Source organism: Conger conger, chromosome 4 (genome assembly GCF_963514075.1).
Source record: "Conger conger chromosome 4, fConCon1.1, whole genome shotgun sequence".
Lineage (NCBI taxonomy): Eukaryota > Metazoa > Chordata > Actinopteri > Anguilliformes > Congridae > Conger > Conger conger.
In genome coordinates this window covers 15537905-15560536 of record NC_083763.1, presented here as the reverse complement: position 1 = coordinate 15560536, position 22632 = coordinate 15537905, and the positions used below count along the sequence as shown (strand labels likewise).

At 41.0% G+C, this 22632-nt stretch overlaps 1 protein-coding gene across 3 annotated transcripts in view; it reads left to right on the top strand.

Annotated features, from left to right (window-relative positions):
- Positions 1 to 22632, top strand: part of ddah1 (dimethylarginine dimethylaminohydrolase 1) — a 57473-nt gene that overhangs the window by 19799 nt on the left and 15042 nt on the right. The window lies entirely within an intron of this gene.

The window sequence follows — 22632 nt, the reverse complement described above, 5'->3', positions numbered from 1 at the left end:
AAGCATTTCATTAATCCACATAATTACATATCTCAACTAAGTTAACTGTAAGAGCAGTGAGACATATTTAATCATCTTGGAGGAAGACTTGTGGATGATTAAGTTGAGCTTCCATGATTTCCTCCTTCCGTAAATACAGTAATGCTAGATCAGTTTTAACCACAGTTTACACCTTCCACAGATTAACCTTCTTGTCTCTTGTGATTAATATAGCCTGCACAATTATGCGCCTTGATTTATTTTTGTACTCAAAAGGGTAACTTTTATAGAATTTATACAAGTTTCTAATATTTGGTCGTATGACTCCCAGTAACATGTTTTTTGATGCAAACCACAGAGAGAGAAATTATGTATTGCTGTTGCTAATACCCTTTTCTTGTAAATACATGTTGGCCCTTATACTGCAGTTAAACTATACTGAGTGTGGTAGTGCTCCACATACACTACCCTAGCAAGATAATAGCTTATGTATATGTAAATGTATATGTAAATATCATTTTTATGACAGTCAATCAGCGTCTCCTTAAGATCTGACCTGAAGAAATGCGCTCCAGACAGCTGAATTATCATTGAAATGGGAAAGAATGTTGCTGGCTATACTTTAAAATCATGCATCGTTATGCGTGCTACCTTTGAAACGCAACCTTTGGTTGAGAACTCAATTCAACCAAGAACTTATCATCAATGAAGATCAAAAAACATTGATAAGAAATGGTGAGTTAGCTAGTCGTCTTTAATGTAAGCCCAGTTCTCAGCCAAGGGTTTCATTTTAAATATGCATTATGCTTTACCTATAATCAAGTATTAATTTAACCTGTTTTAAGTGAGATGTTTGCATTTGCTGAAAGCCTGAAAAGACTGGACATTTAATTGATCAATGCTACATCAAGGTGTATCAGCACAGATCTTTCAACATGCTACAGCCCACAAGACCACTAAAGACAGGGGAAATATGAGCAAAAGTAATATCACACTCTCAAAAGCAAACCTTAGGACATTATGTAGTTTATCTTCAGTTTGTGCAGAACAAGACATTCATTTATACCCCATTAGTTGCATAGCATTAACATGGCAGCATATTATTATTATTTTGATATTCAAGAGATACAAGATGAATTGTATATTATAAAATGTATTCTCACAGTGATTTGTGGGTGACACTATCAGTGACCGTTAATATGTAGTAGTTAGCCATGACTTTTGTTTAATTGGACAGTTATTTTGAACTGTAGCCTATATATCTGCTTCTACACTTCTATCCAGAATTACATACAGTAAGCCTATGTGAATTCAATTATAGCAATATACACTAATGCAGGATGTATCAATTAATCACAGTAGTGACATTTCTTTATGGTATATACTGACTCAGCTTGCCTAAAAACTATGTCAAAAGAGTGATACAATGTATGTGGTCCCAAATAGGACACATGGGCATGTTGGAATTAAGTAGCTATTATACATTTATGAATGAGTGGGTGAATGCATCAAAAAAGGTTTTACTAAATGGTGAAGATGCCATCATCTTTCACTTTTGTGTCTGTTTGGGGTTACTGGTCAGAAGCCTCCTTTACTCCACCACTTTTGCTTTAATAGAAGCATCACTTCATTGCTTTTTAGTGCATGTGCGTATTGCTTATTAAAGTTGAAGTAATCATTGAACATGCCCACATTTTTACCAAATGCATCAATAGAGTTTGCATATTTGCTGTCCAAGCAAGTGCGTCATATGCTTTTCCACTGTATTAGTAATCCTGTGTGCCTTGGTTTAATTTGAACCTGTATCTATCGGACACATGCATTTCATACAATTGTAGACCTGATTAAATTACAATTTCTAAATAATGAGGCATAAGCAGATGAGGCAATATGAAATCCTTGCTGTAGATTACACTAGTACACTAAGTACACTAATTTAGAATGCTGTTTCTTGTGTGTTTATTATGTGGAATGCTGTATTGCCTTACCATGTTTAGTCTATTAGTCTGAGACAATAAATTACATCATCTTGCTTCTCTTTGAAAAGCTGTGATGTAGAAGGGTCAAGAGGAGAACTTGAGTTTTTTGAGGGTTTTAATGGAGGAGCGTTGTCTTGGTGAACCTACTGTATTACTCGTATGACTATCGTTGTCAGCTTTGCAGTTTAGCTTGTCATTCCTGTAATTAAAGGTGTATCATTGTGTGATAGCAAACACTCCCCATGATTATTAAAGTAATTGTGGATTTACCCTGTTTTTGTGTGTTTAAATTAGATTAGACTGCTTTAGCATAATCTATTCTAATTAGACAGTGTTGACCCTTAGCCTGGCAGACAGGGAGGCCTGTAGCTTGTGTGGCCCACAAGATAGATTGGTTGGATAGCCTTATTATTGAACATTGAGCCCTGTTGACCTTCTCTAATTACAGCTGAGATAAGACTTACATTAGGTCACCTCCATGGGACAATGCTCTGTCAGTCTCCCCCCATACCACAAGCACATACTCCCTTATCCCGTTTTTGGTCTGCGTGTGGAAGGTTTGGGAGGCAGCGGCAGCCACGGTGTGTCCACAGACTGTCAGGTAACGTCAGCGCTTCCTTCTACGCTCTCCCCAGCGCCCACCCGGAGCTGTGCCGGGACAGGAAGTGAGGCAGCGGGGCGGTGCTCTGTGAAGTGGTGGGAGATGAGATCACCATACCACTGGCTCTCTCGGCTGCCCTGCGCTCACGTCTGCCAATCACACATAAACAAACGCTGAAGAAAGGTCAGAGCCTTAGAGGGTGGCTTTCAGTCCCCTGTGCCGGCACTGCAGCCTTGTCAAAGGTCTGCTTTTTTAATCAGCCTAATGCTGCTCTCAGTCTTTATGGGCTTGCTGTTCAGCAGCCCACTGCTTTCAAACATGAGCTACTTCAGGAATGATAATGGCAGAAACATGCCTGGAAAATGTATTTATCCTCCAAACCACTTTCTTTTTTTCTTTCTTTTGTTTTTAAAGGAGCTTTGCAATTTATGGCCCGTTTTATCTTTTTACCACATTTAGCCTCGCTAACTATGTGGTGCTACTCATTTGGCAGGAGAATGGCCATGCCTAAACGCACCTGTCTAGTGCCAGGGTTGTGGTTGTACATGATGTGACTTGCCAGATATTCCGATACGGTGTACCTCTTGCATGCCTTTCCTCTGATACCATGTCTGCTTTTATATGTGAAAGTGCTTCCTGAAGAAATGAGCTTAGAACCTGCTTTGGGTAAAGGGTTGGCTGGTGCCAATGGCTTTAAAACATTTCTGTTGTTAACTTACCTGACCATAAAACACAAACAATAAATGCTCATTTATGTTCAAAAAGTTTGAAGTAGACCATTTTCACCTGATATTTAAAGTGGGGGTGGAAGAATGCCATTTAGAACAGGTATATTTGGATACTGTTATTACTGTCTTTTTATCCACAATCTCTTTACGCCTAGAAAGAAATGCCACAAAATAACAATACTTTCAGAAACGGTGAGTGATAAAAGGCATAATTATAGTACTATCAAGCATTTTAACCATAATATGTTGTTTTTTTTGAGAGAGTGAAAAGTATAAGAACTGCTTTTAAGCACTGGCAGTGCGTTCACCTAAAATAATTAATAGCAGCTTGGATCAGTGGGCCACAGAGGTGAAATGAGCAACTGTTAGCTCAGTCCACTTCGGAGGAAGTGTGGGTGTCTGCTCCCTCCCACATTTACAGAGTGTGTTGTGGCAAGCTGACAGATTCTGGCCGTTCTGAATGGGGAGCAAAAAAATATATTTAAAAACGTGCTTAAGGGGGACATGTATGCATCCAGCAAAGTACATGTACATAAATGTGAGTGTCCAAATGTGAGGAGGCAAAAAAACCCCCACTATTTCTCAGCTTAAATTATTATTATTATTATTATTTGATGTGGGGCAGCCTGTAGTGTAGTGGCTAAGGTACATGACTGGAACCCGGAAGGTTGGTGGTTCAAGCCCCAATTTAGCCAAGATAAGATCTGCACAGCTGTTGGGCCCTTGAGCAAGGCCCTTAACCCCACATTGCTCCAGGGGGGGATTGTGCCCTGCTTAGTCTAATCAACTGTAAGTTGCTTTGGATAAAAGCATCAGCTAAACAACTTTAATGTATATTTTTATTTAGAATGTCCACCTTTTTTGAATATTGTGTACAATATAATAATAATAATAATAATAATAATAATAATAATATAATACTATTACGACTATTACGACTGGTTCAGGCAGTAAGAGCAGTCGTCTGGCAGTCGGAGGGTTGCCGGTTCGATCGCCCTCCCGGGCTGTGTCGAAGTGTCCCTGAGCAAGACACCTAACCCCCAAATGCTCCTGATGAGCTGGTCGGCGCCTTGCATGGCAGCCAATCACCGTCGGTGTGTGAGTGTGTGTATGAATGGGTGAATGAGAAGCATCAATTGTACAGAGCTTTGGATAAAGGCACTATATAAATTCCAACCATTTACCATTTAATAATAATAATAATAATTTTTACTGTATGGCACCAGAGAGTATGTAGTTCATTGAATGTACACTGGAAAAAACCACGACCACTGCTGTCTATTACTGAGGAGTATGAGTTTTGGTGTCCGTCTCATACATGTATCCCCTCTTCTGAGAAACTAATGTAGTAGTCTGATGTGACTCATCACCTGCTGAGTCTCAGCCCTGATGAATTGGCACAGCCCAACACTTGGCCAATGTACAACAATATTGCAACAGGCTTTCCAAAGAATCCCCATTAGTCTATCAATGTGGGAATACAAGGTAATGATTCTTAACTAATGCAAGTCATCACTTATTTTTGTTTGGGAGTTCTATGTCCCCCATTCTCTGTGTACTGTGTGGGTTATTTTTCTTGGTTTCTTGGACTTTGAGGATGGTTGCTTTTTTTTTATTTGGAATGATAAATGCTGACTTGGGTTTTTTTTGATAATGAAATGACTGTTGGCTATCCCCTCTACCCCGCCCAATTCTCAATTTCAATTTCCCCTCAAGGACAGTAGAAAATGGAACATAAACTATTCGGTCTTCTGAAAGATTGATGGTTCTCCATGGGAAGAAATGTTCCTGTGATGTGATTTTCATTTTCACTTCTTTCTGCCTCCATCTCATGAAATGCAGTTCTTTTTTTGGCAGGATTGTCCTGAAGCTCATTGTGTTCTTTCAAAATGTTTGCTGCTGTAATGATACTACAATTGAAAATAACAAGCTGCTTGGATAGGGCTTGAACACACAGTGGAAAAGTAGGACTTCCGGAGGCCCTTGACTCAGTGATTTCTGGCTACTCTTCTCATGCCAGAATACATTCCTTGAACCAACTCTCTTTTGTTGGCAGCTAAATAGGATGTTGCTTTAATGTTTTCCCTCGATGATATCAGGTAATGGGTATTTCTGGACAAGACTATGAGTAATTTAGGAACAATTCTATTCAGCCAAAGCTTGGAATTTGACAAACTACGTAAGTAATGTCCAAAGAATGCTGTCCTAAAGGGGCAAAATATCCATGGTAAAATGCTCATTATCATCTGCTTTCCCTTAAGTGAAGGAAGGCTCATCTTACTAAATCTGACAATCTATTATGCATCTCCCATTGCTAATCACCTATGAAACATGATTTTTTTCTTTTTAGTACCTTCACATACAAGTCATTGAGTTATAACCACAATCTACAGTTAGTATTTTTAAAAACATGGCGACATGGCTCAGGCAGTAAGAGCAGTCGTCTGGCAGTCGGAGGGTTGCCGGTTCGATCCCCCGCCCGGGCTGTATCGAAATGTCCCTGAGCAAGACACCTAACCCCCCAAATGCTCCTGATGAGCTGGTCAGTGCCTTGCATGGCAGCCAATCGCCATTGGTGTGTGAGTGTACGTATGAATGGGTGAATGAGAAGCATCAATTGTACAGCGCTTTGGATAAAGGCGCTATATAAATGCCAACCATTTATCCTTTACCATTTACATTATTATGTTATCAGTTGTGTGAAACCTTTTCCTGTTTGAACAGGTTACAATTCGGCTCTTCATTGGGTACTGCCTTTGCAGTATTGTTTCGTTTTTAGTAGGTCTCATGGATTTATGATTTATGGGTTGACTGATTCCAAGGCATTGGTCTAAAAGTAAAATCAAGTACATGTCATGACCTTTATGATTTGACTACCACTGTTTCAACCTTCCCCTCTGCCATTGCGGATTAAATCGGATGGTCACGGTGTAAACCAAGGACTTGGTGTGCCTGTTTATCAGTTGCATAGAGGTAATGGAATACATTGCCTTGCTTTAAATGGACCTAGTGCTTTTTGCACATGTAATCTAGTACATTCAGAACAAAAAAAACAAAGCATTTCTCAGGGTCCAGTAGATAGAGGTGGGCACATGTCAGGCAGTGGCTCAGGGTCCTGCAGAGGGCAGTTTGGGTAATACACTGAGGTGACTGGCTCAGCGACCCATCAGCGTTGGCCAGAATCGCCACGATAGCAGTAGGAGGCAGACTGCATGGCATAATCCCCCCGAAAAAATAATGTATGTGGTCCGCGGCTGACCTCTGATTTCTGACCACTGACCACTACAGCTGCCGTAGTCCTGTCCCAGGCTTCCTTACATGGGAAGAGAGATCACAGGAAATTCCAGCGCTGCCATACATAAGCGAGCTAGCTGAGTCATGTGGAGTATCCCCCTCTCCACTTCCGCTCAGGCTCCCTGGCCTTATATGGCTAGCACATAGATGACATCACCTTTTTCTATATCATTGTGGAGGGGCAGTTTTTCACAGACGACTACACAAGACATTTTTACTAGGGCGTAATCGGTAGACTATCACGTTAAATGTGGTTTCGACTTTGGCTTAGTATTGTTCGGCTTACTTGTGTGTGACCACAGAGAGGGATTGAGTAATTCCACACAACTAGACGCTTTTCAGATAAAATGGTTTTCACATTCCCACATGTACTTCTTGTATCCCAGTTTTGGCGGACCTGTGTAGTTTTTCCTCTGCTCTTTTTTATTTTTGTTTGAGAATATTCCAAATATTTCTGTCTTTGTGTTGTTTAGATTTAGATGGTTAGACGGTTCCTCATACTATGTTTTATATATAATCTATAAAGGGTAGGTAAAATCTGACAATATGATTAATTTATGATCTAATGCTTCTTCTATTTCAATTATCATGCCACAGTTAAGCAATCATTCAAGTCAAAATACAATACAATATCATATTGTGATATTGTGATATGTTCACTCATATCACTCTTCCTCTTCATCATCAGTCAGAAAATAGAAACATTTGAGGTTAACTTTGATATTCATGGAGGTCTGACTATGTTGGAATATATGGAGCAGTGTATGTCACCAGAAAAAAATCCACCTGCCAACCCCAAATAAGGATGCACGCATTAATAAGGCCTTAACTCTTGTTAGGTCACCAACATATTCTTTTTAGCTCACTTATAACATACCGCCTGGCACTACAGTGTGTGTGGACTGCCGGGAATTACTTTCATGTGTATACATTGTAATGCTTTGTATGTGATGGTTCAAAATGTTATTAGTTTTTTTTGGATCTGTGGGCTTATCAATGTCTAATGTTTTTTCCAACTCTACATATTTCAACCAATGGAATCGATTCAAGGCTTTGAAAACCTTTTGGCAGTTAAAACATGTTCACCAGCTATAATAAATATGTTCCTCAGCCCATGTTCTCTCTGCTATCATCTAAGACCTTTTAAAGATAAGTAGACCATAAGTGAATCTCTTTTCCCCCATTAAAAGGGGATTTGATATTTGTGGCTGGGAAATACTGCAAGTATTTTTTAAAAGGCACTTGAAGTATTTTTGTTTGTTCTCTTAACTGAGCATCACTTCAGAGGACTGCAGGTGTGTGCACAGTAGTACTTCAGACTTTTCTGCCCGAATCAAAACACCAGGAAGGTTAAACATGAAGCAGTAAAATAAAACACTTAAGGTTCAATCTCTTCCATTTACAAAAGGTATTGCACTTAGAATTAAGCTGATGTTGCTGTGAATACTGGTGGCAAGGAATCTGAATATTTGAAATATTTTACAGAGCAGCTAGTTTGTTTTAGATGGGGAAAAAAAGGTAAAGCTGTTATTAAGTTAGATATTTCTTTGTCTGTTTTCTTTTCACTAATTTAATATTGTACATGTATAATACACAGATGTATCCATGTGGCATGTCGTAAAACCACAGGCAGCTGCTCTCAGTATGTCTTCTAGATTTAGAATTTGTGTGACATTACTTACAATGTGGGAATGGAATTCCATCTCTTGATTTAATAGATTCTACACCATAAAGGCATGTTGCAGAGTTGGTAGCCAGATAATGTCAGTTTAAGCACAACACCCTTGCTGTTTGTATCTGTTCCGATTGCCTTTCCAAGTTTCACTCTACCGCTTGCCTCAAAGCTTTTCCTGCTGCCGTTATCCAGCATCACAGAGATATGTTCAAGCTTTTTCCATGTCTTCTACATGAAGGATGGTATGCCATTGATAGTGATCATGGAAGACAAATGGAAGTAATGTTTGGAAGCACACAGATGCAGACACACCGACTCTGAGCTCCTTTGGTCACCAAGGTATGGTGACGTACTTTTTTGCAGTTATTTGGGAAAATCCAAGGTTGCCTCATATGTTAGTCTTTGTCTTTTGAATCATGAAGCTTGAATCCACTTGGAAAGGAAGTGGTCTCTTTCATAGAAGACTTGTGAAACTGGAGTGGGCGAGGAAAGCTAGGAGCCCCCCAGCTGATTTGTGTTCAATAATGAAACATGAGCGCAGATGCCCCTGAGCATCTCTTCAGAGCGCTGAGCTCTGTGTCTACAGCAGGACCTGGAAAGCACAGTAGCTGTGGGGCTGGGTAAGATGGATGACAGAGGAAGGGGTGCTGGCACCCAGCTGATGCCAGCCTGTGTGTGCAAGAGCTGTGGGGGCTTGACCCCACTGTGGTTCTGGCATGGCAAACAAGTGTGACATTGAGGAAGATTTGCACAGTTTAGCTCAGTTTTTGAGCTGTTTAAAATTGAAAGGCTTTCCAGAAACCTATATTGGCTATATCTGGTGTAACCTTTATTGTTAATAGTGAGAAGTATATGTACTGTTTTGGAGGAAAGTGATTTGTACATGGGTTATGTGGAACCAGAGATGGCGCTCAGTTGTGGCTAATAAGCATTCTGTGCTGTTGATAGCCAAATTCTACAGGCATTAGCATCAAATGCATTACAGATATTTATGTTCCATATCAAATGATAAATCTCATATTTGTTGAATTGAAAGTATATCTCACATTGTAACGTGACATATGTTCTGATAACAACTTTCTTGCTCATATCATTGTGATTTCAGTGCAAACACAGGCATCTCTTAGAGAAAGACTAATATTGTTACTGCCTGTATTGTCAATCATGTATGTAGGGATGAAGTAATTATCCCCCAGTGAAGTGACTGATCTGACCCGGTATTGCCACCACTGTAATTCTCCATGACTTCACCAGTCAGTAATTATATGCTCCAGTAAAAATGTGTGCTCTGGTGAATGAAGGCCCGAAAGAGTAAATTGCCATTTCAATTATTTCTATTGTTCGGTTTTCTGGGAAGGTTTCACAATAAAGACAGGAGGTAATTATTTCCTCTCTACCCCCACCCCCTCCTAACACTGCCATAACTCTCATATTTGTTTTAGAATTGGGACCGTACATTTATCACATTAAGATAATTACTTAATTTAGATAATTGCAAATTAGAGCAGAATCCATTTCCCCCATTTTTTGGCTAAAAACATTCCGTTTTGGAATAGACGTAAACTCTCTCCTACAGTAATACATTTCTGAGAAGTAGGCTCTGCCCTGATGAAGGAACAAACAATAGGACCTTAGAAGGGACAAATGTCTTTTGAACGCAATAACGACAATCGATTTGAAATGATTATTAAAAGAACCTTAGAAATCGTAAATATCAAAAATGTTTCAATCCAAAAATGTATTTAGACCATTAACTATGCATAAGACCATTAACCATTCATTGACCTATTGAGATCCTCATTAGTTTCATAACTCTTTAATGGTTTACATCAGCCTTTATACCCCAATGTATCTTTAGCCTTTATAGAGGCTAAAGATACGTTGTTTTATCTCCTGTTATATTCATCACACGGTTATTTGAAGCTCAGTAACCTGTGCCCCCCCCCCAGCCCCAGCCTGCACAGACAAATCAAGCCTCTTCTCAGGTGTTACAGTGGGGGGAAATGGGCAATGCAAATTCTCAGACAGATCAATAACATAAGGTGGAACCATCCCAAGGAACCTCAACAACAATGGCAAGCTTGTGCTACCATATTCTTGGTTTGACATTAAGTGGCCCGGCCACAGCTGCTCTGAATTGGGAATGGCTGCCCGATGGTGTTGGGGGCGCTGTGGATTCGTGCTCTGTCTTTGTGCGCTGACCTGAGAGGCTGACATTCACGACTAGAGGGCTACTGCTGCTCCCAGCCACAGCGTCCTGACAGTTTGAGAAGGTCAAGACCAGCTCTGCCGCATTCTGCCTTCACGAGTACACAAATGCCCAGTGTTACAACTCCGACCTCCAGATCATCCGACCTCATCAGAATCGTCCACCCAGTGAAGTCGCACATTCTTCACGTCAGCTGTGTGTTACAAGATGGAAGGGTAGGAAAATCGGTCCCTTCTCATGGGAACCATTAAATTGGTGCTATGCTAGTATAGACATTTGAGGGAAAGAAAATGTGTACCTTCAGGATGTTTTCTGGAGAATAAAGTTACTTTGTAGCAGGTATTTAATATCCCAGTCCTTGGCCCAAAAAAGGCACCTCTGGTCAGGGTTCCTGTCAGAATTCACTTTAACTGACTGTGGCTATTGTGGCAGAGATTCCTGTAGGAATTGTAGCTAGCAATGCATCATGTTCTAAAAAAAGATAAATTCTATACTTTTTCTAGGTCAGACAAAGGAATGTCCGCAGAACTGTATTACAGAGCAAAGATGGAATTGCACTTAAACCTTACATCACTGAAAATTAGTATTCCTTAGTACCCCCCACCCCCCACCCCCACCCACATATTTCTTTTCCTTCCAGGGAGGCGTGCAAAATGAGCTTTATGTTTATCTGTAGGTGCTCTGGCTGTGCGGTATTATTTGTAATGTATGCTAATCACTATAAAATCTGGAGTTATTTCCTGTAAGGGGAGAACTGTTATGGGGGTTTTTGGAGAGCGGCTGAGGCAGGGATGCTAGATATTCCCAGAAGTGTCTGGAAAATGTACGTTTCCATTACAGTCTGTCTAGTTTCAGATCTGGCTTTTTTTTTGTACTGAGGCCCCAGCTCCTGCGGCATTGTACCTCAGAGCAGAAGCAGGTAAGCACTTGAGCAGCAAGCATCTCGGAAACAGATGGAAGAAATGTGCTGCTTCAAAAGCATTTCATGCAGACCTTTGCACTGCCCAGCGGATTTCGGGGAAGATAAATCATGACTAGGCCAAGGATTTTTGGGCTGTAGCTGACTTGTGTTTACTGCCTGGATGTTTTGTTTTGCATTCCTGGGGCATAATTCTTGTGAGGCCAGTGTGTAGGATAGAAAATGACCTCCACCTTGGTTCTCCTGAGGTGGCGTCATCTCAGGGTTGTGTTCGTGCAGGGTACTGCATGCCAAGAATGGATTCATTTCTCTGCCGATGTTTATACACAAGGGATTTTCAACATCAACAGAAAATCTGTGCTTTTGGAAACAGTTGTTGTGACAAACATGAAAGGGACAGATAGCTCTGAGTGCAAATTAAATGCTTTACTATTTTTTCAATTTCAGCAAGTCTTATTGCAAGACTTAAATGAACTCCAGGCCAAAGAATCTTGCTTTCATGGTGAAAGCTATTTGAATTTTAATGAGGAAAGCCTGGAAAGCGGTGTATGAGGCACTTAATGGAACAACAATGCTGAGTGGTGAAAGGCCTTACGGAATACCGTATTTAATCCCTCTGCAGCCTTGAAATCATTTCTATAAATAGAAGGATCAGGCTTTGGCTTTCCAGTACATCAAAATAATCTGGCTATATGATGGAACTATAAGTACAACAAGGTTTTTCTTTCTTCTTTGGACTGTAGTATGTAGACAAATACAGTCTTTTTCTCATTACTTGTTTTGAGGACAGCAATGGTCGTTGAAGACCTTTTTTCCCTTCAAAACTAGCATTACATTGCATGTGTGTTTGTGTGTGCATGTGTGGCACAAAGGTTTTTATGTATATTCCCACTAAAATACACTCAGTGAGCAATTTATTGTTGTCGTTATATGTACACCAGCTTGTTAATACAAATATTTAATCAGCCAATCATGTTGCAGCAAATACATGCATAAAAGCATGCAGTCAAGAGCTTCAGCTCTTGTTCAGACCAAATGTGAGAATGGGGAAGAAATGTAATGCAAGTGACTTTGACTGTGGAATCATTGTTGGTGCCAGACAGGGTGGGTGGAGTATCTCAGAAATTGCTAATCTCCTGTGATTTTCACTCAACAATTTCTAGTTTGCAGAGAATGCTACGAAAAACAAAAAACATCCAGTGAGCAGCAGTTCTGTGGGCGCATTGTTAATGAGAGAGATCAGAGAAGAAGGGCAAGACTGGTAAAAGGTGGCAGGAAGGTGACACTTGAACGCATTACAACAGTAGTATGCGCAAGAGCATCCCGGAACAAACACGTCAAACCTTTAAGTGGATAGCCTAAAGCAACTGAGGACCAATAATCTAAAAAATGTCCAATAAATACCTAATAAAGTGCTCACTGAGTGTATGTGGTGTATTCACAGACAGGAGTATGCATCTCTTTCTGAGAATGCCTGTCAAAAGAATCTAAGAACATTTATGCCAAGCTCATTTTTTAAGATTAAAGCTCTCGCTTTTTCCATCTGAACCTTGTGCGTTTGAGCCATGTTTCTTCTGTACGGCAGCACTGAGAAATTCTCCAGAGTGGATTCTAAGTGATAATTTGCCAAGACGGCAGTCTAGTGCTAAACATGACTCACTTTTCCTGTGGGAATCCATCACATTCTCTGGAATGCCTGGTAGTTTTTACGTGCAGACTTGTTCTTCCATCGGAAGGAGCCACTGTTGTTCCGTTTCCTTAGCCCTAACGGTGCCCTTTTGTGGAAATGGAATGCTTTGAATTTGTGTGTGTGTGTGTGTGTGTGTGTGTGTGTGTGCGTGCGTGTGTGTGTTTGAGTGAGTGTGTGAGTGAAGGCTACTTATCTCCCAACTTATCATAAGCTCCCACAGTTTCAGGAAGCTTCCTCCTCAGGAATATACCTCAGTACGGTGTGGCACAAAATGACCAATACACTAATGCAATAGTCACTTTGCTATATACTGTACATTGGTTTTACTTTGCAAATCGCATTACCAGTTAATTTTTAGATACTTTTTTCCAAATGCAGGAAGTCGTAACACCTCAGAACAGATCATTTGATGCTGTCTAAAATATAACGATCCTCATGGTTACTGTATACTGTTAGTGTCTTGTTCCTTTCCAGTTTATTGGCAAGCTAGACTAACTGGAATTGTGCTATAAACACACTGTAACACTATGAGCCTGAGAGGTGTCTCTTTATGTTATTTGTATGTGCCCTCATGTCAGCCCTGACTAATTGAACAGGAAACCGAGCAGTGGACTCCCAGATGGCCTACTTTCGCTGGTGTTGGGTTACTGTGCCTTTATGCCAATGGGAGATGCCCTGCATGCCTATTACAGTCGTGGGTGGTCCTGTGTGCTGCACAGGTAGGCCATAGGTGAAGGTTTGATTTCTTCTGTACTGCTGGAGAAACTCACTGTGTAAACTTGAGGCTGGAACAGGATAGAGGCCTCCCTTAATCTTCCCTAGTCTGGGACATTTTTCAATTTGACCATGAGTTTTAAAGGTGCAGTATGCACATTAATCAAGTGTTGCTAAGTGACCATGATAAATCCGTAGTTAACCGAGAATTCGATTTGGCAGAAGAAATTCATTTTATGTTTCTGTTTTCGGGCCTGAATAATTGTTTATAAACAAAAAGCCATCACTGTGGTTGATGAAATTCACAGTGTGTTTAGGACAGGGTTGGCAGATGGCTGGTTTTCAACTGGAATGTCTACTTTCAGAATAATTTGTACACATTCGATTTGCGCTCACGTAATTCACTGAAAGAGTTTTCTATTAGTTTGTAAGGAATTCTTGTCTCATCCACTGGCTGGTCTGCGATCCGTTCCGGTAGCTATAACCCCCTTCCCCATGGTCTGTGAAAGATTGTGATGGAGAGATGCTATACATATTACATTACATTATATTAATGGCATTTGGCAGACGCTCTTATCCAGAGCGACAGTTCATATGTACAGCATCTGGAGACTTCACATCGCTGCCCTGGAGTTACTTTAATGGCGTCGTCTTGAATTACAATACAAACACCAGAATGCCCTGTGTCTGTCATTATAAAGCTGGCGGGTCACAAGAAGCCTCTCTAAAACCTAAAACATCCTTCAATCCCCAAAACAACAGAAATGTAGTATTAAAAAAACTCCCAGTCTGAACTATGCATTTAAGTAAGATTTTGGATGTTATTAATTTGTTAAACTTCAAATGATTAAAACATGTTAAGTGAAATGTAAACAATAACATGCCTGTGCAAAACTGTCAGCACAGCTTGCTTCCTTAAGGGCCCTAGCACCCAAAGGGGACCCATAGCATGTCTTCATGAGTAAGAATTTGCGTCTCGAGTGGCAAAGGTGGGCCGGCTGGGGTCTGTTTGGTTCCCTCTGTTTATTTATTGCTTACGATCTTTGGAGCAGCCATTCCTGGTGGCGAAAGTGTAATTCCTCCCTCTGTTCCTCGTGTATGATTGTTTGAAAAGGTGGCCTCAGCGCCCTTGGCATATTTATGGAGCCAGCACAGTGTGAGGTAGGATGGAGACACATTCTTCACGGCTCCGCTGATATAGTGAAAGTAAATTGAAGCAGTTTCTCTTCCCTGCAGCCGAGCAGGACGAGACTGATATGTGTATTTGTTTTTACATCGGTGGACTGCGGTACATAGTGAGCCCGCGCCAGTGGGGTCCCACCAGGCGACTTTAAGAGGCGTTTGTGAGGAATTTCATCTCACGTGCGACTGTGATTTCCCTCTCGTTGTGATTTCATTACATTTATATTTTAGATCATTGCTCTTGATTCCTCTCTCATTAATGTGTGTGTATAATACAAGTAATAACCTGGCTGGGGTGAAGACTGCTCAAGGAAAGCTGAAAACATGAGCTTTTTTTGGTAACTCACTTCTGAGGAAACTTTATGCAGCATTCTGGATGAAAAAACAGGGCAAGCCAGGAAAGCAATTTTTTTAAATATATATTCCCATGCAAATGGTGTGGCATTTTGCTTTCATTTTACTGTTTTAATGTTCCTAATTGCACCTTATGCAATGTTTCACAAAATTTTGCACTCAATTAACTTTATTATTAAACACTGTTGCACCGTGTTTTGTTTCAAGTATCTCTTTTTTAATTCCATTGTAAATGTTGTAAATAAGTCAGACGGTAAAGGCAAATTCAAGCATTTCTAACATGATAAACATTTGTATTGTGTAACGCCTTGGGAAAAGAATAGTACCACCACCTATTCCTGGAGCCTGGAAGAGGATCAGATCTGATGTGAGGGTGTCACTGAATCCTGGGAAAAAGGTGTAGAAGGCTGAACATCAGAGCAGGCCATCTGAGAAACCTTCTGGTGCTCCTAGGGATTTCTTTAAGGGGCATTGTTAAAGCACTTTGCACAATGCACTTCGATTTGTTGTTATCCACTTGTATTCTCAAAAGTGTATGCTTAAATATAATGTTGCACATTATTTATGCTTTCAGAACCTTAATATATAGGCCTACACCACTGCCAAATGTCGCAAAACAATAACTTAAATGTGTGATGTCACTGCAAAATGTTGCGCCACAAAATGTTGTAATTGCGCCTTCAGTTGAAAAAGGTAGTGGCACCAGCACAAACTGAATATTCAACAGAAGTAAATAGTTGAATATTTACTTCTGCCTCTGTGCTTGTGCCGCTGTGTAAAAGCATATTTGCGTGAGGAAGAATGCCAATTGACCACCGCTATCAGAACAAAAACCTTGTTCAAGCGCTCTGCCTGCAAACCACTTTCTCTTGCTCAAAATGAATGAAATTGGAACTTTTCTTGTGTCATTGTGTCACAAAGCCAAGCCACAAAGCACGGTGTCTGATGACTACAGAAATGCTCGGATACCGTTTAAACTGTACACCACCGTTTGACAAACTTAAGAGCTAGTCTTGTCCTGGGCTCAAGGGAGCAAGATCCGCATTGCTACCAGGTCCCCACTGAATGGAGCCCCAAGAGGAGTAGGCCTAGGGGGCTACTGATGGGGCCACCACCCTGGAACACAGGGTGACGCTGAAAAGATCCCTCCGCTGCCAAATTCTTTGTTACTTTCTCCCTTTTTATATTCTGCCTCTTAACTGTGGGAGCTTTCAGCCTCCGTCTCCTCTGGGGTTCAGCTGGCTAATTCTCCCTAGAACACTGACCATTCAGCTGAAAATGTCCCTGGCTTGCAGTCATTCCAGTCTCTTTTGGATCAGACAATAAATGTGTCAGATTTAGCCACGGTTTGGAATTTTTCTGTCTCGGCCACCAATTTCCTGGGAGTTCAATTAAAACTAGTTGGCAGCAACGCTGACTTTTTCTTCCTCCGAAGCCAGCAAGAGTATGGTGTAATGTAGAGATGGCCTGCATGAGCATTGACCTAGTTTAAACATTTATTGAATTGAGAAAGCTGCATTATTTCTGTTTGCTTCAAATTGAGTGCTTATAATTACATATGTAGCACATAGAAAATCATACCCAAGGGTACTTAAATTAGGTTTCACAATACTCTGTCCTTTCTGTCCTCTCAATTTATAACACTATGGCCATTGATGTTAGCTAGATGGCTTTTGTTAGCATGTGTGTGAATTAAGATGCTGCAAATACAATATTCTGAGATTTAATGGTAAATCAGAATGGTTGTTGCCATTGGGCAGGATCCTGTGCAGCCTCAAAGTTCTTAAGAGGAGTACTGATGTGCACATAATCCATTATTTCTTGTTTTTGTTTTCTTCCTCCATGGCTCCAGGCACCACGCTTTAAGAACACACTAAAATCTTGACATTTCTTGCACAACATCATAGGGGGCAGGTTAAGTAGAGGCCAACTGCCACTTATGATAGACTGAAGGCAAACGAGTTGGCTGGCTCATGAGCTCTTTATCTCCTGTCAGATGTGCCAGCTGATTTAATATGAGTTAAGAAACAAATTATTATTGTTTTTGGCCTATAGTTTTATTTTAGATGTCAGATGTTTTTGGCATTCCGAGCGCACCATTTATCTGACTGACTTAATAAAACCACTTAGATCAATGCCTGTTTGACTCATTTCATTTATAGTGTTGCAGTGAATAAAAAATATGTATGACATAAAGTCATTGAAGCATTAGGGGAAGTGCGTTAATACCCAAAGGTGATAACTCATAATGCTGCCTCACCAAATAATTTCAGAGTAAGAGTCACAGCTTTTACTGAGCATAGCTATGTCATTGGCCCAGTTGGAACTTGGGTACATGGATCCTTTTGTGATTACAGTGAGTTACAGCCTTGGCTTTATGACACATCCATGAATGCATCCACCCAGTATCTCCTACAGTGTCCCCATTACTGCACATTGTTTCTATGTTTGGTCCAAAAAGAAGGCTGCCCCCTACTGACTACAGACACTCATTGCAGCAGCAACCCAGTTTTCACAGCTGAGCACAATAGCAGCACTCCACAGGGATTGGCCATGAAAGAACAGCCATTGTTATAATTTCTGAACAGATGGCAGGCTTTGAAGAAAATCACGAATTATGAGCTAGTATTACAAGCTAGAACCAGTTCTGCATTTATTCATTATTTTCGGACATGAAATTGATTTACATTGCCATGGTAGTAGGCTGATCCCCTATTCTGACAACCAGTACCTATTAGGTCCTGATGTCTGGTCACTATATTCAGTATATGGAACAGGAATGCCTTTCCTCGTCTTTTCACTATGAAGCGTGATGACTTCTTATCAGACATGATGCCAGCCGCTGAGCTCTATCTTTTGTCTTTATACAAATCATTCTTAATGAAGAGAACAAAGAATGCTGGTGCTCTACAGGATGTTCCACGTTAAGGGTGCTCTTAACGTAATCTGAATTCCTACAGACAGAATGTACACTGTGTTACATGTGTTGTCCCCATCTCTTTCATTGTGGGCTCATTCTCAGAGTTTGGCCGGAGCCTTCTTTGAGATTACCATAAATTACTGGGCGTATTTTATCTCCAGGTCCTCACTGTTCTGTTCTCCAGTATAAATGCTGATGACGCATGTTCTTTACTTGCAGCCTCACAACTATGCCACAGTGAAAGGGCTGTTTTTGTTTCTTACCTTTTTGGCGTAAGAAAGAAATACGCACATTCATGAAATGGCATGTAATTACCAGGGCTCTTGCATGGCATGGGCTGCTAAAGATCTCAGTGCAGTCACGCATCCCAGGGCCCAGCATTGAATACATTGAATAATGACTATGGACAAAGCGTCATTTTGGCCCAGAGTTCTTGTTGACCGGCTCCATCTGAGGAGGGTCTGCAAATAGACTTGTGTTCCTTTGATGTCTCTTGTTTCAGAAGACAGTTTTTCCAAAACGGTTAAGCATTGGTCATTTTAAATGCTCTATATTTTTTGGATTTGGAAGAGGACGTAATGCTTATATTCTCTGACCTGGTATTGGGAGTCGTACACCAATTTTACTTCCTTAGAAATGCATTGGAATGCATGACGCACTGTCAAACAATGGGCACATTTAGGCTTGCATTCTTCACTAAGTAAAAGACTGTAAGTAAGCAATAAATGATATCAGGTAAATGAATCGGGTCCACTGTGAACAGGTGATTTCATTTAAAGCTTATCTCTTCTAAAGGACCTGCTTTGGTTACTCTTAAAACAATAGAAAGTAGCTCCCCCTATTGCCAGAGAGTGTTGTGGCTTTGGAATGCTATTGTGCGCTTTGTTTTTTATGCTTTATCTCTGAGGCGGTTCTTTAGCCATTCGATGCAATATCATTCACTCTGGTTATATAAAAAGCCTGTGTGCCTGTGCTCTCGTCTTGCTTTCCCATCTGTTCAGGAATGAGTGGAATGTGACAGGCTGGCTTCAACAGCCCTCATGAATTTTAAATGCTTTTCAAATTCTAAACAGGACACACAGCGTGTGGTCAGTGGCGGACTGGGAGCTGGCACCCAGTGCAGGCATTATGGGATATTAGGTGTCCCAGCGATAATGGCTGATCTGCTTATCCAGGTGCATTCTTGGCCTACAGTGCTTATCCAGACAAAACAGAGTGTGTTTCTCTGTCCAACAAATAACAATTCCTCATTTTACTATACATGAGAAGGGCATGCTCTCTTTGAAAGCTGTTGGAAGACTTGCATTTCATGTGATTGTAATTTATCTGTATAAATCTGGACTGGTATCTTCGTTATAAGGGGGCTGCTGTACTGTATACCTTGTGTTACTGTTCCTTAAAGAATGTTTTTAAGCCATTTATGTTACATTTGTTTAAAAAGAAATGGTAAATGTACTGTTCGAGCAATTCTATCTGTGTTACAATAGCTGTATGTCTGATAATGGCTGGATTCAGTCCGTGTGTGTGGATGGTTACCTACAACCACCGCTCCCAGTACATGAGAATGCAGTCCGATTTTTTGATGTTGGTAAATCCAGTGTTCTGCGTGGTGTAATAAAGCAAGACTAGTGTTTATTTTGACTCATTCTTTTGTGGCATTAGATACCGTGAAAAACATTGGAATGAAGAGGACTGCGTAGACGGGTACATTTGGTTCAGCTTGAGTAGGAGGTATCGATTAACCGGTGACTGGGAGATCACCGTTGATTGGTGAGAATAGGTAGTGTGAAGGGCTCCGTCATCTGTGTGCCAAGTTCATTCTGAGCACATCATTATTGTGGCACTGTGACAGACTCCCGCACCCCAGGGCAGCCTCAGGCCAGCCTGCGTCACCGCGAGCCTGACCGGGAGACAGCGAGCCGATCGGAGGGGCCCCCACACCGCCGCTGTTGGCGGCCCCGGATCTGCTGCTTAGTCAAAGCGCTTGTTAAGGCACAGGGTACTGAAAAGCTTTTGTCGTGCAGTGAAAGCACTGTGCATTAAGGTTCATTTTTTATAATTAGGGCAATGTCTATAAAAGCCCCAAGGAAGGCCAGGCATTGTAATTAATTTTCACGTTGCAGGCTGATGGGGAAAGCCATGTCAATTTCAATTACAGCTCCAACAGGTCTGTCAGCGCTGCGATAAAGAACACATTTCGCCCCATTTCGTTCTGCGTGTGTGTTTGCCAGAAGGTCTGTTCATTTAGATGAATGAATGACTAAACATTCATTATTGTGCTGCAGTCTTATTAATGCTGTTTTAGGACCAAGGCTATTTTCCATTCATGGAATCTGAGAGACTGGAGCTTTATCTTGTTTTGCACAGGGCTTTGTCTTTCTGGATTTATAGCTTCTGAATGTAGAATTTGGTGCAATGCCAGGAGACCCGCATGGATGTGCAAGTCAGATAAACAAAATAATTAATTTTAATGTGCTCAGTATTCACTGTATATTTCTGTATTCTTGTTTCAGCATTTTGCTGCTCACATTGGTATTATAGTGAAGTCTTTTTCTCGCATGCAGTGTCCCCAAAAGCCTTTGTTTCTGTTACTTGGAAATGATGATCAATTATTTGTAATTGTTTTAATGGGGGTTAAAGGTCTAGCTTAAAATATTACTTTTCTTTGTTATCACATCCTTGTGTAATGTGCATATACAGAATCATGAACCCCCAAAAAATGGTACAAAGGAGATATGTCACCGTCACCCATTTTTTGTACTGACGACCTGAGGGCAACTGTTGGAATTGATGCGTGGAGAAGTACTAGCTTAATGGCGCTTTTCAGTTTGACTATTGTTTTAGATGAGTCAGGCTGAGCAGCTCCCCCCCGTTCACACAAGGTAGGTTACATTTTGCAGGGTTGCTTAGATTACCTGCAGGAATTGGCCATTGTTCGGCAGCATTTCAGGGGGGTATTAACCTCCCGTCTGTGCCTCGGGGTTGGGTTGCAGATCCGCAGGTGAGAGACCAAAGCTGGGAATAGAGTGACTAACATAGGGTCACCCTGGGGAGGTTACTCATCTCCCAAACTGCAGGTCTACCAAACGCTGCACTCACTCTGACGGTTCACCAGAGAAGTCTTGCAATATAGGAGCTGGTAAAAACATTTGTTAAATGATCTGTTTTACACTTCCAGCCTTTAATAATGACATATAACAGTGCAGTAATTCACACTGTCCCTGAACGTTTTCAGAATCATAATATTACACATGGAATCAGTTCAAATTGGATGGGAAATTTCACAGTAAATTAAATGTAATTATATCCAAACTATTATAGGAAAAAAGGGCTTTTGCTTACTGTAAGGCTTTATTTCACTCGGTTTTCGTTCCTTGGCTTTCCCTAGATTTCCGTTCCCAGAGAACATCTATTAGCTCTATTACCTTGTCTGGTACATTTCAGACTCTGACATGACAAGGGAAAACTGTGTGCATTTTCCTTTACCTATTCCGAAGCCTTGAATGGCATCAGGTCAGTTGGTGAGTGAGGCCTTGCGCAAAATGCTTTACAATTTCCACCTGGGACGATTTCATCATACAAACATAAATGTTTGATGCGGACAATTTGGCTCCGGTGGAAAGACCGGCCCCCTGTCTATTCCCAGCTCATCAGCGCCTGTTTTCAGGGGTCCGTGCGCTTGATTCGTGGACCCTGGTGGCACGGACTTACTTCCCGTGATGCCATAGGAAATGCCTTTTGGATGATGCAACTGTTACTCCACAGAATTGGGAATATTCCCGTGGAGCCTGCAGCTGTGATAGCAAAAGCTCCTGTGTGCCACACGGGGCGTCTAGGCTGTTTGTTTTGCAGTGGGGCTGATGTGAGACAGCACTGATAATAGAGCTGAAAACATTCCATTCTCAAAGTAACCTCTTTTCCACTTTTGTTCAGGTGGAGCGGACTCTGAACACTGCGGTGCTGGTCCACAACCTTTAAACCCCAGTTTGTGATGTTGATCATCTCTAATCGTATGAAATGTTCTAGAAATTTAGCAGTGAAAATCAGATAAAGGAGATAATGGAGAGGGATGGAAGATAACGCCTCTTTCCTGGATAATAAAGGACAGTGATCAGGTTGAGAAGAACCAGTCAATTGGTCCTAAGCACTGCTGCTTCTGAAAGAGACCTTTTGTTTGTGTTAAGTTGCTGGATTAAACCTGGCAAATTGGTAAAGTCAAGTTCCTTAAAAATAAGCATTTGGAGACATTGCGGAAAAACATGCTTTAAAGGACAATGATTCACAAAACTTTAAACTCTGGCAAACAAGTTTGACGTCATTTGAGTCCCAGAAATGCCACATTTCCTAAAAAATGACCAATACCACAATTTAAAAAGCTTTCTTAATAG